The 13,688-nt window shown below is 43.7% G+C and overlaps 1 protein-coding gene across 4 annotated transcripts in view; it reads right to left on the bottom strand.

Annotated features, from left to right (window-relative positions):
* HLCS (holocarboxylase synthetase) overlaps nt 1-10,789 on the bottom strand; it is a 202,409-nt gene extending 191,620 nt beyond the window's left edge. Inside the window, exon 1 of one of the 4 annotated variants that reach the window (XM_063109463.1) lies at nt 10,743-10,789. The gene's annotated coding sequence lies outside the window, so the exon portion shown is untranslated. The other 3 variants (XM_063109433.1, XM_063109442.1, XM_063109453.1) reach the window with 3 other exon arrangements.
* Nucleotides 10,790-13,688: the final 2,899 nt, after the last annotated feature.

Below are 13,688 nucleotides of genomic sequence, written 5' to 3' on the forward strand. Positions count from 1 at the left end.
AGACTGAGGGGCCACCATGTGAAAACACAGAAGACAGCCATCTCCATGCCAACGAGAGAGGCCTCCAATGAAGCCAACCCTGCCAACACCTTGATCTTGGACTTGTAGCTTCCAAAACTGTGAGGAAATACATTTCTGTTTTTTAAGCCACCTGGTCTGCAGTACTTTGTATGGCAGCCCAGGCAGACTAACACATCCTAGTTCTCAGTAACCCCTTCTCATTCTCTCTAACCCTTCTTTGTACCATTGGCCCTAAGTGAGTCTTTGCTCTGTGGCCTCCTCTGTGTTCCTTCCAGGGCCATCCCAGGCACCCTCGTGGTTTCAGCAGCCACCCCCTGCTGTGACGTTGAGCCCTCAGTGCCAGCTCCCGCAGCTCCCAGGCACCCGTGCCCCAGTCACCACTTCGCACACCTCCACTTGAATATTCTGTCGGTATCTCAAAGGCAACATGAATAAAACCAAATGTATTTTTCTCCCACAAATTACCTCTTATCCTGATTTCTAATCTCTATTCATAACATTACATTCTTTTCACGAGGACCCAAAATTTAGTCATCTTGGAGTCCCGCTATTTCCCTGTTCCTGCACCTTGTTTGTTTCTGGATCAGTCAATGGGACCTCCACACAGCATGAGTCCCATCTTTCCAATCCAGGTCCCATTCTGCTGTCAATGGAACTAGCATAATAGATAGCCTCCTTGATAATTCCTGTGCCTCTCCCCCGCTGCCCACTGCTCTGCTTCACCCAGGACACGGTACCATTGACTTTCTAAAATGCAGCTCTGATCCTATCACTTCCCTCTCAAACTCCTGCAGTGCCTGCCGTACCCACCAGGAAGTTCAAGGGGTCTTGCCTGCCATTCAGTACCTTCCATTGTACCCACCTAGCCTAGTCTCCTCTTCGTGCCATCCATACGTTTATCACTCCACATTGATTCTGTACCTATTGCACACCAGGCACTGTGCCAATCACTGTGTACAGCTAATCCTCTCAATAACTCTGCAAGGTGGCTCTTATTGTCCCCACCTTGCAGAGGAAATTGAACTTTGAAGAAATTGAGTGTCTTACTCAAGGTTCCATAACTAAGGTGAGGAAGCTAAGGTTTGAATTTGTGTCTTTCTGGCTCCAAAGTTCTTCACTGGATAAACTAGGCAACTAAGAGCAAAGAATGCTCTATGTACAACAATAAATAGAAATGAGACCCAAGATCCAAGAGGCAACAGTGGCAAAGTTCAGAGTGCATCACTGCCAACCCCGAGGACAGCTTTTTGTATCCAGGTCAGACAGACAGTCTGGGATTGGACATACTCAGAAAGCTGCAGGTGGGATTTCATCAAGCTAACCGGGGAGAACAACCTGCTCTGTAAACACAGAAGCATGATCCAAAAGACAAAAGCAACTTGTGATTCACTTTCTGTACAATAGCTCGATGTCAGTGATTGATTACTGTTTTAAAGAACTTCAAGTATAGGAAAATGCAAAGTTAAAAATTGAAGGGTCTAAATGTAATGTGGTATCCTGGAGTGAAAAAGGTGAAATCTGAAGTGCGTAGTTTAGTTAGTAGGGTTGCACCAATGTTAATGTATTAGTTTTGAGAAATCCATGGTTGTGTAAGATGTTAACATTACGGGAAGCTGGGTGAAGGGTATAAAGAACTCGCTGTACTATTTTTGCAACTCTTTTGTAAGTCTGAAATTACCTCAAAATAAAAAGTTATAAAACTTAGAGGGTGACCTTCCACTTAATTTCATTAGCAGCCTTTTTTCCCCCTGGCCCTAACTAGCCATGTGGTCTTAAGCAGATTATCTCATCTCTCTGGATCCATTTTTCAACTATTTAAACAAAAACAAAAAAGAGGAGGGACAAAAACCAGATCATCTCTAACTTCCACCTTAAACTCTAACATAATGCGATTCTAGTACATTTACAACATGATTCAATTTACAAAAATATGATTTATGGTGACCTCCTATTAACTTTCATATCCCTGGTATTTAGCACTGTGCCTACACATAGTAAGTGCTCAATAAGAGTTTTTGATGCTAGGGCTGGCCAGTTATCTCAGCGTGGTTCTGATAACACCAAGGTCCAGGGTTCCATCCCTGTACCGGCCAGCCACCAAAAAATTTAAAAAAGAAAAAAATTTTTTGAAACTAAATGGTCTCTTACTTCAATTTCTAAGGTGAAGTAGAATTTTTATCTCTTTTATTTGGTTAGCCACTAGAGAGTGAAGTGTTCACAAAATTTTCTCCATTGAAAGCAATGCCCCTCTTCATCCAAGAGGGGAGTGGTCCTTTGTATCCCAGGCATGTATGAATCAGTTCCTGGTGGGGGTGGGGAGTCACCATCTGTGAGCAGTTTCCTGCCCATTAGACAGGACCTCCAGTTGGGGTGATTAGTACCATAAGCTTCCAGATGAGCACACAACACCAGTGCTCCCACCCAACCCCCAAGCACTCAGCAGCCTGGAAATCTAAGCCAGCTCAGCAGATGGGATTGCAAATGGGCTAGCACCATCGCTGTTTGTCTGCCTAAGGATCCTGGTCCTGTCCATTTCTAGAACAAAGTTTTCACTTGTAATGGGTTTGGGGAGAGGCAGATTGAACAGGTCAAATAAATAGAAGTGGAAATGGACTTTACAACCAACGCATTCAGTGGCCAGGTGACCGTGAGCAAGTGCCTCTTTTTCCACAGCTCTAATGCGGGATAATAACAGCACCCACCTGGTGTTGGTTTGAGGCTGAAAAGAGAGAATAGACACCCAGAGTTAAGAGTCGTTGACTCTTATGATTGAGCAACAACCAACCCACCTGGACAGTCAACAGGAAGGGAACGGAAGGGCGAGGCACTTTAATTTCATCCTCGCCAGAGCTATTTGAGGTGGATATTATTACCTCCTCTTAACAGAGTAGGAAATTTGGGTTCTGATAGGCCTACACAAAGCGGGGGGTGGGGGCTCCTTCCCAGTTAATCGTGTTGCCGCCTTCTGGCATGGAAAAGCCTGACTAAAAATTTTCTTTATTGGTCAATCACAGTGCCAGAAGTCTCTACCACTTGAACCACACCAGGATAAGTCATTTCATCTCCCAACTGAGTGAGATTTAAACTGAAGTCAGTTTCAAACCCTGGGTTGCTGCTTTTATTATCACATTAATTTAGAAAATTAAGAGTAGGACCCCAGAGTGCAGGAAGTAGGACAGAGCATTCTGATACAAACTTCAGCCTGATGATTGCTGAGTGGGACTCTGACAGAGCATATCCCAGCCCTGGGAAGGGGGCAAGAAAGACCAAAGCTGTGATTCGTCTCTGGCAGTGCCAAGGGTGCAGGGCCAGAGACTTGCTGGGGAGAGAGTAACTGGGAAAGTGACGTAACTGAAAGGTCAAAAGCTTACAAGGGCCCCTGAGGCAGAGTATCCTGGCCTGGGAGTGTGTGTCATCCAGCAGAGCACAGATGAAGACAACGATTAAAAAGCAGACTCGGCCTGAAATTGCAGACCCTGCGGCAACCCCCAGCACAGATGCACCCTGTCCTGTAGCTGAAACACAGTGGAAAGGGACCGATACATCATAATCACCAAATTTTTCTTCTCCCCCTGTCAGCCCGAACATTTTCTCCTAGGAACTGAGACTTCTGTGCTTAAGGAAAGTCAATCACTGCTTCAAAGGGGAAAAAAATAATCATACCTATTACAAACCTTTGGTACTGGAAATTTCATGGGGCTGGAAAAAGAAGTTTGGTGGAAAGACTCAGGTGGGAGACCCAGGGCATTGCATACATCCCTTTACATTCCCAACTTCCTTGTTTCTATAGAGGCCCCCAGTATTGAGTCTCCAGTAAGGGCTACAGCCAAGCTACAATGCCCCTCTGTTGATGCCCCTTGCTTTGCAGATCAACTTGTGATTTTTAAAATGAGTACATGCAAACCCCACTTTTTAGCCCAAATGCATTGCATGTAGTTTATTATAAAATAACAGTAGGAAGAAGCAACTCAGTAATCACAGGGCTAGTATTTTACCGCGTTTATAAAATGGTAAAGGCCTAAATAGAGAAAGAGCAGGTTTCCTGCAGAAGTCAAAAGCAGCTGATGCGGCCGAATTGAAACTCTGGCTTTGTGCAGCCTGCTTTCTACAAGATTTCCGCCCTGGAAAAATGGCATCCAGCCTCCAATCAAGCATCTAGACTTAGAAAAAAGCAAAGCCAGAAGGGCCGTGCGTGCCGTATATAAACTACCGTATTCCCATCTATAAATAACTCCCCTGGGAGGAAAACGGCAGAATCACAGGCAGATCACCCGAGCCGGATAGTCTGGCCATTTCTCTGGGAATCCACTAACCAGCCTGTGTCCCCAGTGGGAACCACTGCCCAGGCGCCTCAGGACGATGCAGCCCCAGGAGTGGTCTGCGCAGCACGTACCTGCAGGGCCCCAGCCCCGCCGTCTCTCGCCCGGCCGGCTGCGCGTTCCTGGCTCGGCACCTGGCCCCGCGCCGGGACCGCGGCCCCGGGGGTGGGGGCGTCGTCGCCAAAGACAGCGCAGGTGGCAGCGGAGGCTTATGACCAGAACAGACCGTGGGAAAGGGCCAGGTCAGAATACCCCTCCGCACGGTGCCAAATCTTGACAACACCCCGCCCAGCTCAGGCGGCGCTCCGGCCGCCGGCTGGGACTTCTGGCTCCTCCAGAGTGCCCTGCACGCTGCCCTCCAGTGCGCTGCTCAGAACACTGCCTCGCCTGCCCGGACTTCCGCTGGAGGGCCCTACCTCTCCTTTAGGGCTTGTTTTAAATGTCAAAATGTCACCTCCCCAGGGAGGCCTGGCCTGACCCCTAGGCTGGGTGGGGCCCCCTTCACGCTCGCTTGCAACACGCACCTTGTAGCTGCCTGCACAGCGCCTTCCCCGTGAGACTAGAAACCTCCGGGGCAGGAGCTGGGTCTGTTTTCCTGGCACATAAGAAAGCTGGCTGAAGGTTTTTGCTGAATGACTGAATGATTGAGAAGAAAAATAGCCACTGGCCTGGTCTTGATAGGATATTTGGTGGAAGTGCAAAGTATGGGCTTAAATTGTTTATTCAGTGGATTTCTTTGCCAGTGTTGCTCCTCCCCCATTACAATGCGGGACTGAGATCTGGCTCTATTAACTCTTACTCTTCCTGTACTAAGGGCATCCTCAGATATCCCTTGTCATCCTGAGGATGGAGTCTTAATTCTGCCATCTGAATCCTCAGTACAGTAATTTCAAGCAAGGACTTGCGACCTCCCCTTCTGTTTGGGGGAATAGTGAATTCTTTATTCTGTCGTAGGACACAGACTGACACATGATGTCAGTTAGAATATTCTCCCCAACAGAGGAGGAAATAAACGGGGAAAGGAATCCTGTCTGACCTCCAGGGAAGTGCTTATGGACAGTCTACAGAACAACCTGGTGTCAAAGAAAATCTCCAATGAGACATCCCACATCCCATCACTGCTAGGGTTTCTGGTAAATTCAGCTGAAATTCAGGGGTGATCAGAATCAACATCCTCAGGAACACGACTTTTGATGGCTACAAAATATTCCATGTTTGAATGTTCCATGATTTGTTTATCCATTCTTCCATTGGTGGACCATTATTTCCCCAAGTGTTTGCTCTCATAATACTAAAGAGAACAGTCCTATACTTTTTAGCCACTTTTCTGGTAATTGTTTAGGATATATCCCTATGTTCCTATATTACTGGGTCAAGGGATATAAAGCTTTCTAAGACAAAACAGAAGACCACATTTCTTACCTTAAATGTTGTATAATTTTATCTTCTAATAGAAGACCAAGGGTTTATTTTAGCACAACCTTGTCAAAATCAAGTGCTATATATACAATTTTTAAAAATCTTTGCTATTTTAATTAATGATTAATGAAATATCTCTTTTAAAGATTAGCTTTTTCTTTCCTATAGAATTGCTAGAAAAATTGATTTTTTTCAATTGTTGGACTGCTTGATTTCCAACCTATAAATCTTCGCTAGTACTTGTAGTTTTTAAATGATTACACTTCAGATTAGATGATTGTCTCGAAGGCCTCTTCCAATTCTAAAATTTTATGGTTTTCTGATTTTAACTACATTGTTATTTGTAAATTCAGCATACACAAGCAGTGGATACCTTGGAGAAATGGGGTTACCAGTGATTTTTTAAATTTTAATATATTATTCAATATATTCAACAGAACTTCTGTAACCTATATGGTAAGTTACAAAGCCTAGTAGTAAAATGAGCACTGTATACCTACCCCCCAATTTAAGAACTAGAATTTTGTCAATACCCCTGCACTTCCTGTCTACCTATCCTATCCCCTCAGCTCCCATCTTCAATTTTACATTTATCATTCCCTTGCTTTAAAAGTAAATCTAAGGGCCAAGCCCGTGGCGTACTCGGGAGAGTGCGGCGCTGGGAGCGCAGCGACGCTCCTGCCACGGGTTCGGATCCTATATAGGACTGGCCAGTGTACTCACTGGCTGAGTGCCGGTCACGAAAAAGACAAAAAAAAATAAAAATAAAAAATAAAAGTAAATCTAAAATACAAATTAACATTTCCCTATACAGTACATTGTTTTGTTTTGCTTTATAAAAGTATTATTCAATAAGCACACTTCTAAGCCCTGCATTCTTTCCACTCAAATGTTTCTAAGATTCACATGTATAATTGTGCATAGCTGCACTTGATTTGTTTTCAACTGTATATAATATTCTATTTATGACTCTACCACACTTTGTTTAGCCATTCTCCTGCTGGTGGACATTGGGTTATTTCCAGTTTGTCTGTTCTGACAATGCTGCTCTGAACATCCTCACACTTGTCTCTTGAAGCCCATGGGCAAGTGTATCTCTGAGTATAGACCTAGGAGAGGAATTACTCCATCGGGCATAGGCCAAACTAATGTTGAGTCTTAAAAGGTAATACAGGGCTTGCCAGTTAGCTCAGTTGGTTAGAGTGTGGTGTTATAACACCAAGGTCAAGGGTTCAGATTCCTGTACCAACCGGCCACCAAAAAAAAAAAAAAAAATGCTAAACTGTTTTCCAAAGTAGTTACATCAATTTATACTCCCATTACCAGTGGTTGTTATTTGTTTTCAATTCAATATCTTTCAGGTCAAATCCTTTTTCTTTTAGATTTTAGATTTATACTGATTTTCAGAGCTGCCTTGGAGAATTATGAGGTTCCTGACCACAAAGCTTCACATGCAGTTCTTGATCAGGAAAATCTTCTAAAGGCAATGAGCCAGTTAATACAAATCTCCTATTGTTCAAAATCAAAATTTAGGCCATAGTGGCTTGGATTAGACTCAAGGGTCCTAGGGCAATGGCAAGGGTGTTGCTAACCTAAAAACCTGATGTAAGCTTGGTATGGGGAGTCTTCCAGTCGTGGGAGAATCTTCTGCACAACAGCTTGAGCAGCTGCTTTCAGAATCTACTCCTATCTGTAGCTCTCTGCTCTCACCTCCCTTTTACATACAATCTTCTTTTTAAATCAGCTTCTCTTCTTAAAGGCCATATAAACATTTACACTTTTTGATTTGGTATTCATAATTCTGGGCACTTATCCTAAAAATGGTAACAAAAGAAGAAAGAATTTATATTTGTAAAGATGTTAATAGCAATATTGTTTATAGGAGTAATTGTTTAAATTGGAAAAATTTTAATGCTCAACAATAGGGAAGATATTAAGCAAATTGTGGTATATCCACTTGGTGGAACAAGGTACAACACAGACTTTTTTCCTTCCAGAACCACTTGAGATTAAGTTGCAGAAATCATGACCCTTCACGCCTAGTACTTCAGGGTATATTTCCTAAGAACAAGAACATTTCTCTTATGTAACCACATTACAATGATCAATTTAGAAAATTTAACATTGATTCAATGCTAATATCTATGATTCGGTCCATATTCATATTTTGGCAGTTGACCCAATAATATCCTTTATAGTAATATTATTTTTCCCAACTCAAGGGTACATATCATTTAGTTGTCATGTTTCTCTATTCCTCTTTAAATCTGGAATAGTTCCTTAGTCTTCGTCTTTCATAACCCTGACAATTTTTTAAAGTCAGGCCCATTATTTTGTAGCTGGTCTCTTAAGTTGAGTTTGTCTGATGTTTCCTCATGATCTAAATCAGGTCATACATTTTTGACACATGATGTCAGTTCATCCCTTACTGGTGATGCTGACTTTGATCACATGGAGAGAAAAAAAGAGAAAGTGAATCTTTCTCCCTGTCTGCTGGAGCTGGGATACACTCTTCTCTCCTATCTGTGGACATCAGAGCTCAAGACTCTTCAGCTTTTGGGTTCCAGGACTTACATCAAGGACACCATCGGCTTCTCTGGTTTTGAGGCCTTCAGACTTAGTCTGAGCCACGCTACCAGCATCCAGTTTATAGACACCCTATCGTGGGATTTTTCTTCATAATCACGTGAGCTAATTCCCCTAATAAATCCCCTCTCATGTATTTATAACATATCCTATGATTCTGTCTCTCTGGAGAATGCTGATTAATACAGTTGTATTATGCAACTTTTCTAACTCTATTGTTCCTTCGGCATTTATTAGTTGGCATTCTACTGCAAAGAGCTGTCCCTTCTATGTCTTTTTGCTTGTAAGTTTATTAGCTTTTTAGTATCACTCTGGACTCATAGATTCTTTTTTATTCAGTGTGACAGTTCATTATTGTCGTTATTCATCTTGATACTCAAATTGTTCCAGGTTTGGCCACTGGAATCCTGGTTAAGTCGCCCCTGTGTCCTTCTGACTTACCTCCATCATTCTTTGAGCACCTCCTTGCTTTCCTGGTTCATCTTTCACTTTCCCTGCCCCTCCCTGAAGGAGCCATTTCTCCAAGGAGCTCTGGCTCCTCTTAATGAACAATGATATTTAAAAACCAAGATATGGGCACGAGGAATGCTCACTGCTATTGGGGTGGTGCTGCTCCAAGGCTCACTCAGCAGACACATCTAGGAAAAAAGAGTCTCAAAACTTTTTTCCTTGCCTTCCCTCGCTCCATATTTATATCCCTTCTCCCACAGTGAGAATACTGGCTCCCAGCAATATTATTATGTGTACTGATATGCTTAATCCTACAATACATGGAAAATATTTTCAGAATTGCTACACCAGATCACTACCAACTAAGTGAAGTTCAAAATTTCTTTGTAGTTTTGTTTGCTTATTTATACACAGAAGGTGTGTAGTCAAAGACCTTGTTCAAAGTTATTTGGATTTATTTTTGTGTAGTTAATTTACTACACAGTGAAATCATTTCTTCATCTGTTCGTATTCAATTTTAGGATTCTTTTCCTCCATTTTGTTGATTTTTTAAATATTAAACATTCACGTTTCTAAAAATCAAAACTACCCAAAAAAGTGATGCTTGGAGAAGTGTGATTTACTTTTAGACTTTCCCCCATTCCCACCCACCCACTGCAAGTAACCAATCTATTAGTTTCCAGCTTATTCTTCCTAGGGTTGTGGTCAAAAATAAGGAAACACTTGAATATTTTACTATTTCCCCCTTTTCTTACACACAAAAAATGGCTTGATAGATGTACTTTTGTATTTTTTAACTTATCAGTATATCCTAGAATCATTCCATATTAGTTCATAGAGATCTTCCTCACTCTTTTTACAACTGCATATTATTGTGTTTTGTGAATATATCAGAGTTTATTCAACCATCACCTTACTGGCATTGAGACCATTTCCAAAATTTTGCCACTGCAAATAGTGTTACAACGAGTAACCTTATACATATATGTACCTTCATATTGTGGTAGGTGTTTCTCTGGGATAAATAACTGTGTAATTGCTGGGTCAAAGGGTAAATGTGTATGTAGTTTTGTCAGATATTGCACATTCCCATCTGTAGAAGTTGTACCATCTTGCATTCCCATCATCAATGTGTGAGAGCACCTGTTTGCCCAGACAATCCTATTGCTTTTGACTTTTTGCAAATTGGACAGGTTAGTAGTGATATTGAGAGAAACTGAACATCTTTTCATTTGTTTAAAGGCCAGTTTTTGTATCTTTTGCCTAAATTGGATTTTTTGTGGTTATTCACATTTCTGGGATATTAACCCTTTATCTATGACGTATGTTGCAAATATTTCTTCCCAGTTTGCCATTTGTCTTTTATTTACGGTACAGGATTTTTTTTTTTTTTCTTTTTTTGGCAACAGTTTTTGTTTTTCCAATGTTGTCACATGTAACAATCGTTTTGTTCACCTGGAATCTAGGCTTTGGGTTAAAAAGCCTTTCCCCACGCCTAGATTCTAGAGGAATTCACCCGTGCTTCCTCCCCGCGGGTAGGCCCCTGCGGTCCTCTCCCCCGCAACACGTGCGTCTGGGTCACTGCCAGGAGTCGTGGGCAAGCGGGCGGGGCGCTTAAGTAAAGACGCTGCGCCCGCGGCGGGCCGCGCATGCGCACTGACAGGCGGGCCGTGTCAGCCGGCTGCCAGAGGGGAGGCGTGCGAGCAGCGACGGGTGGTGGCGCTGCCCCGGTCCGCGAGGTCCCTGCTGCGGCCCTACCGGAAAACCCGCCTCCCTCTCACTGGCTAGAGCCTGTCTCCCTGCTGTCCCCGCTGCAACCCGGAGGCCCCCACCGATGACACGGCCCTCCCCGGGCGGCGGCCCGGCCTGTCCCGCCTGACACCCGCGGGCCCCAGTCCCCGGGGCGATCGCGCCACCCACGCCCTGACCCGCGGCGCCCAGACCTACTTCTGAGGCCGAGGCCCGGCCGGCTCCTCCGCCGGGTGGTCGCTCACGAGTCCCCGCCGCGCGCTGCGCCCCCGCGCGGCCGGCTGGGCCATGCAGCCGGCGGGAACACTGAGCCAGGAGGCCTGACCACAGCACGCTCTTAGGGCACGCAGTTAGGTGCCACAGAAAGCCGATCCATACTTCTCCTCCACCAGCCTGCTCGTTCCCACGCTGCCGTCCTTGCAGCCTCCGTACAGTTTCTCGCCCCCTCCTGCAGCCTTACAGGTACCTATGTCACCATGCTTAGCAAAAGTAAGAGCCCTCCACTTCCCCTCTCTGGTCTTCCTCCCTGACAGCACCAACAAAAAATCCCCCAATTCTGCAGCACCAACTGGGTGTCCAACAATTCAATTCTGACACCAACTCCAGGAGTCAGCGGGGCCCCACTGGTTAAGGGCTTAGTCCAGAAAGACCACCCCTACTTCAGACGCCAGCCACAAATGGGGTGCCCAGGCTACCCACAGTTCTGCCCCGCCCACTAGAAATTGGGGGATTCCCATGATCCCCCTCAGGTTCAGTAATTCCTTAGAAAGACTAGCAGAACTCAGGGGCAGTGCTTTACTTACTATTACCAGATTGTTACAAGGATGCAACTCAGGAACAGCCAGGTGAAAGAGAGGCACAGGGCAAGTATGGGACTATGGAGTTTCCATGGTCTGTCCGGGAGCACCACCCTCCAGCACCTCACTGTGTTCCCCAGCCTGGAAGCTCTCCAGAAGATTCTCCAGGCCTTGTTGTTTAAGGGTTTTTATCGTTTCATTATATAGGCACGATCGATTACATCATTGGCCATTGGCCATTGAAATCAACCTCCTGCCCTTCTTCCCTCTACACAGTGGGGGAGAAGTGCATTGGGGCTGAAAATTACAACTGTCTAATCACATGGTTGTGATTAGAACCTCTGGCCACCAGCCCCTAACCTGAAGCTATCCAGGAACCCACCAATAGTCACCTTATTAGCATAAACTCAGGTACAGTGGGGAAAAGCTCGTTATGAACAACAAAGACACTCCTATCCTCAAGAAATTCCAAGGGAAAGGGGCTGGCTGTTTAGATCACTTGGTTAGAGACTGGTCAAGGGTTCAGATACCCATACTGGCCAGCTGTCAAAAAAAAAAAAAAGAAAAATTCCAAGGGTTTTATGAACTCTGTGCCACAAAATGGGAATGAAGACCAAATATATTTTTTGTTATACCATACTCTTTGAAATCCATAATCTGTTCTACTTGTGAGAAAAACATAAGACAAATTCCAATAGAAAAACAGCCCATAAAATAGCTGACCAACTTAAAAACTGTCAAGACTGTTAAAAGCGAGGAGAGTCTGAGGAACTGTTACAGCCAAGAGGGCCTAAGGAGTGTCAAAGGACAAAATCACAAGAAATTTAATGATCTCCATTGGCTTTATTATGATTCTAGAATCAGGCAACACTTCATTCCATAAAATTGAATAAATGTCCCAATGAGCTGTGCAGAGGAGGTTGGTTTTATATACAGGAAAGGCTGAAGAAAACAGAAACAAAGAACAAAAAGCAGATTGGCCATTTCAAAGTTACTTTCCTTGTTTTTTTTTTTTTTTTTTTTTTTCCGTGACCGGCGCTTAGCCAGGGAGTGTACCGGTCATTCTTATATAGGATCCGAACCCGCGGTGGGAGCGTCGCCGCGCTCCCAGCGCAGCACTCTACCGAGTGCGCCACGGGCTCAGCCCCAAAGTTACTTTCCTTGTAAGGTAGGGACAGTACAATAGAAAAACAACTGATTGTTTCCCATCAGGCTTCTTCAGGCTATCCTTTTTGTGTAAGGATTAAACCAGAGGGAACTCCATTATCATACCTATTGAAGGTATAAACTGGCCTGTTTGGGAAATTGGCTGTTCTCTCTCTCTCCTAGTGTCTCAGATCAGACCACAACTTACTTTAGGTATGGTGACATGCAACTTAGCAAGGGTGACTCCATTTTGGTTTTTAGTCTGGTCTTTTGGGGCCCAGTGAAGGAACTTAGTCCAATAATTTTTATTTAACAGGAGACATGAGGGTTAAATGTAATGTGGTGTCTTAGATGAGATCCTGGAGCAGAAAAAGGACATTGGGAGAAAATGGAGGAAATCTGAATAACATATGTCTCAATAATATAAGCACAAAGTACGTACCAATAATACAAGGGTACTTCAAAAGTTTGTGGAAAAATAGAATGAAAGATAATATGAATCTTTCACGAACCTTTTGGCTTATTAATTGTAATAAATGTACCATACTAATGTAAGATATAAATAATGGGAAACTGTCTTACAGGAAATGTCTGCATTATCTTACAAATCTTCTGTAAATCTAAAACAATTTTTAAAATAAAATTTACTTTTTAAAAGAACCTAAAAATAAAAAAAAAGGCCCCTCAATTTTGAGGACCCACCTTTTTTAAAAGGCAGAGGGAGAGAATTTGTAAATAACCACTTTGCTGTTATATTTATGGTCAGTATCTGCAGGTGGGAAGAGAATACTGTGAGGTGTCAATAATGATACATACGTATCAGATACAAAGGAAGTGGGGGAAAGAACCCCACGTTCCAGAACTGCTAAGGAAGTTGTGGGAAAATAGCCTAAGTGATTCATTTTCAAGAATAGCTTAATAAGGGTTGCTTGACTAACTTGTGGTATGATAACCTCCAAAAGTACACTTTCTCGAGGGTGACTTCTCCAAATGGTGGCTGGTCACCTTGTTCTCTTTCCTTCCCAGTTCTTCTTCCTCCTCAGGACTTCTGGTGGGCCTTTTTCACAGGCTTGCCCTGAGCCCACCCCTTTCAGCCAGAGGGAAGGGGACGATAAATGCCTTATAAGGAAGTAATAAAACTTAAACAATGTTTGGGAAGATTGTACACCCCATAGTACTCAACCAGTGAGGAACTGGGGGA

Source organism: Cynocephalus volans, chromosome 1 (genome assembly GCF_027409185.1).
Source record: "Cynocephalus volans isolate mCynVol1 chromosome 1, mCynVol1.pri, whole genome shotgun sequence".
NCBI classification, from domain to species: Eukaryota; Metazoa; Chordata; class Mammalia; order Dermoptera; family Cynocephalidae; genus Cynocephalus; species Cynocephalus volans.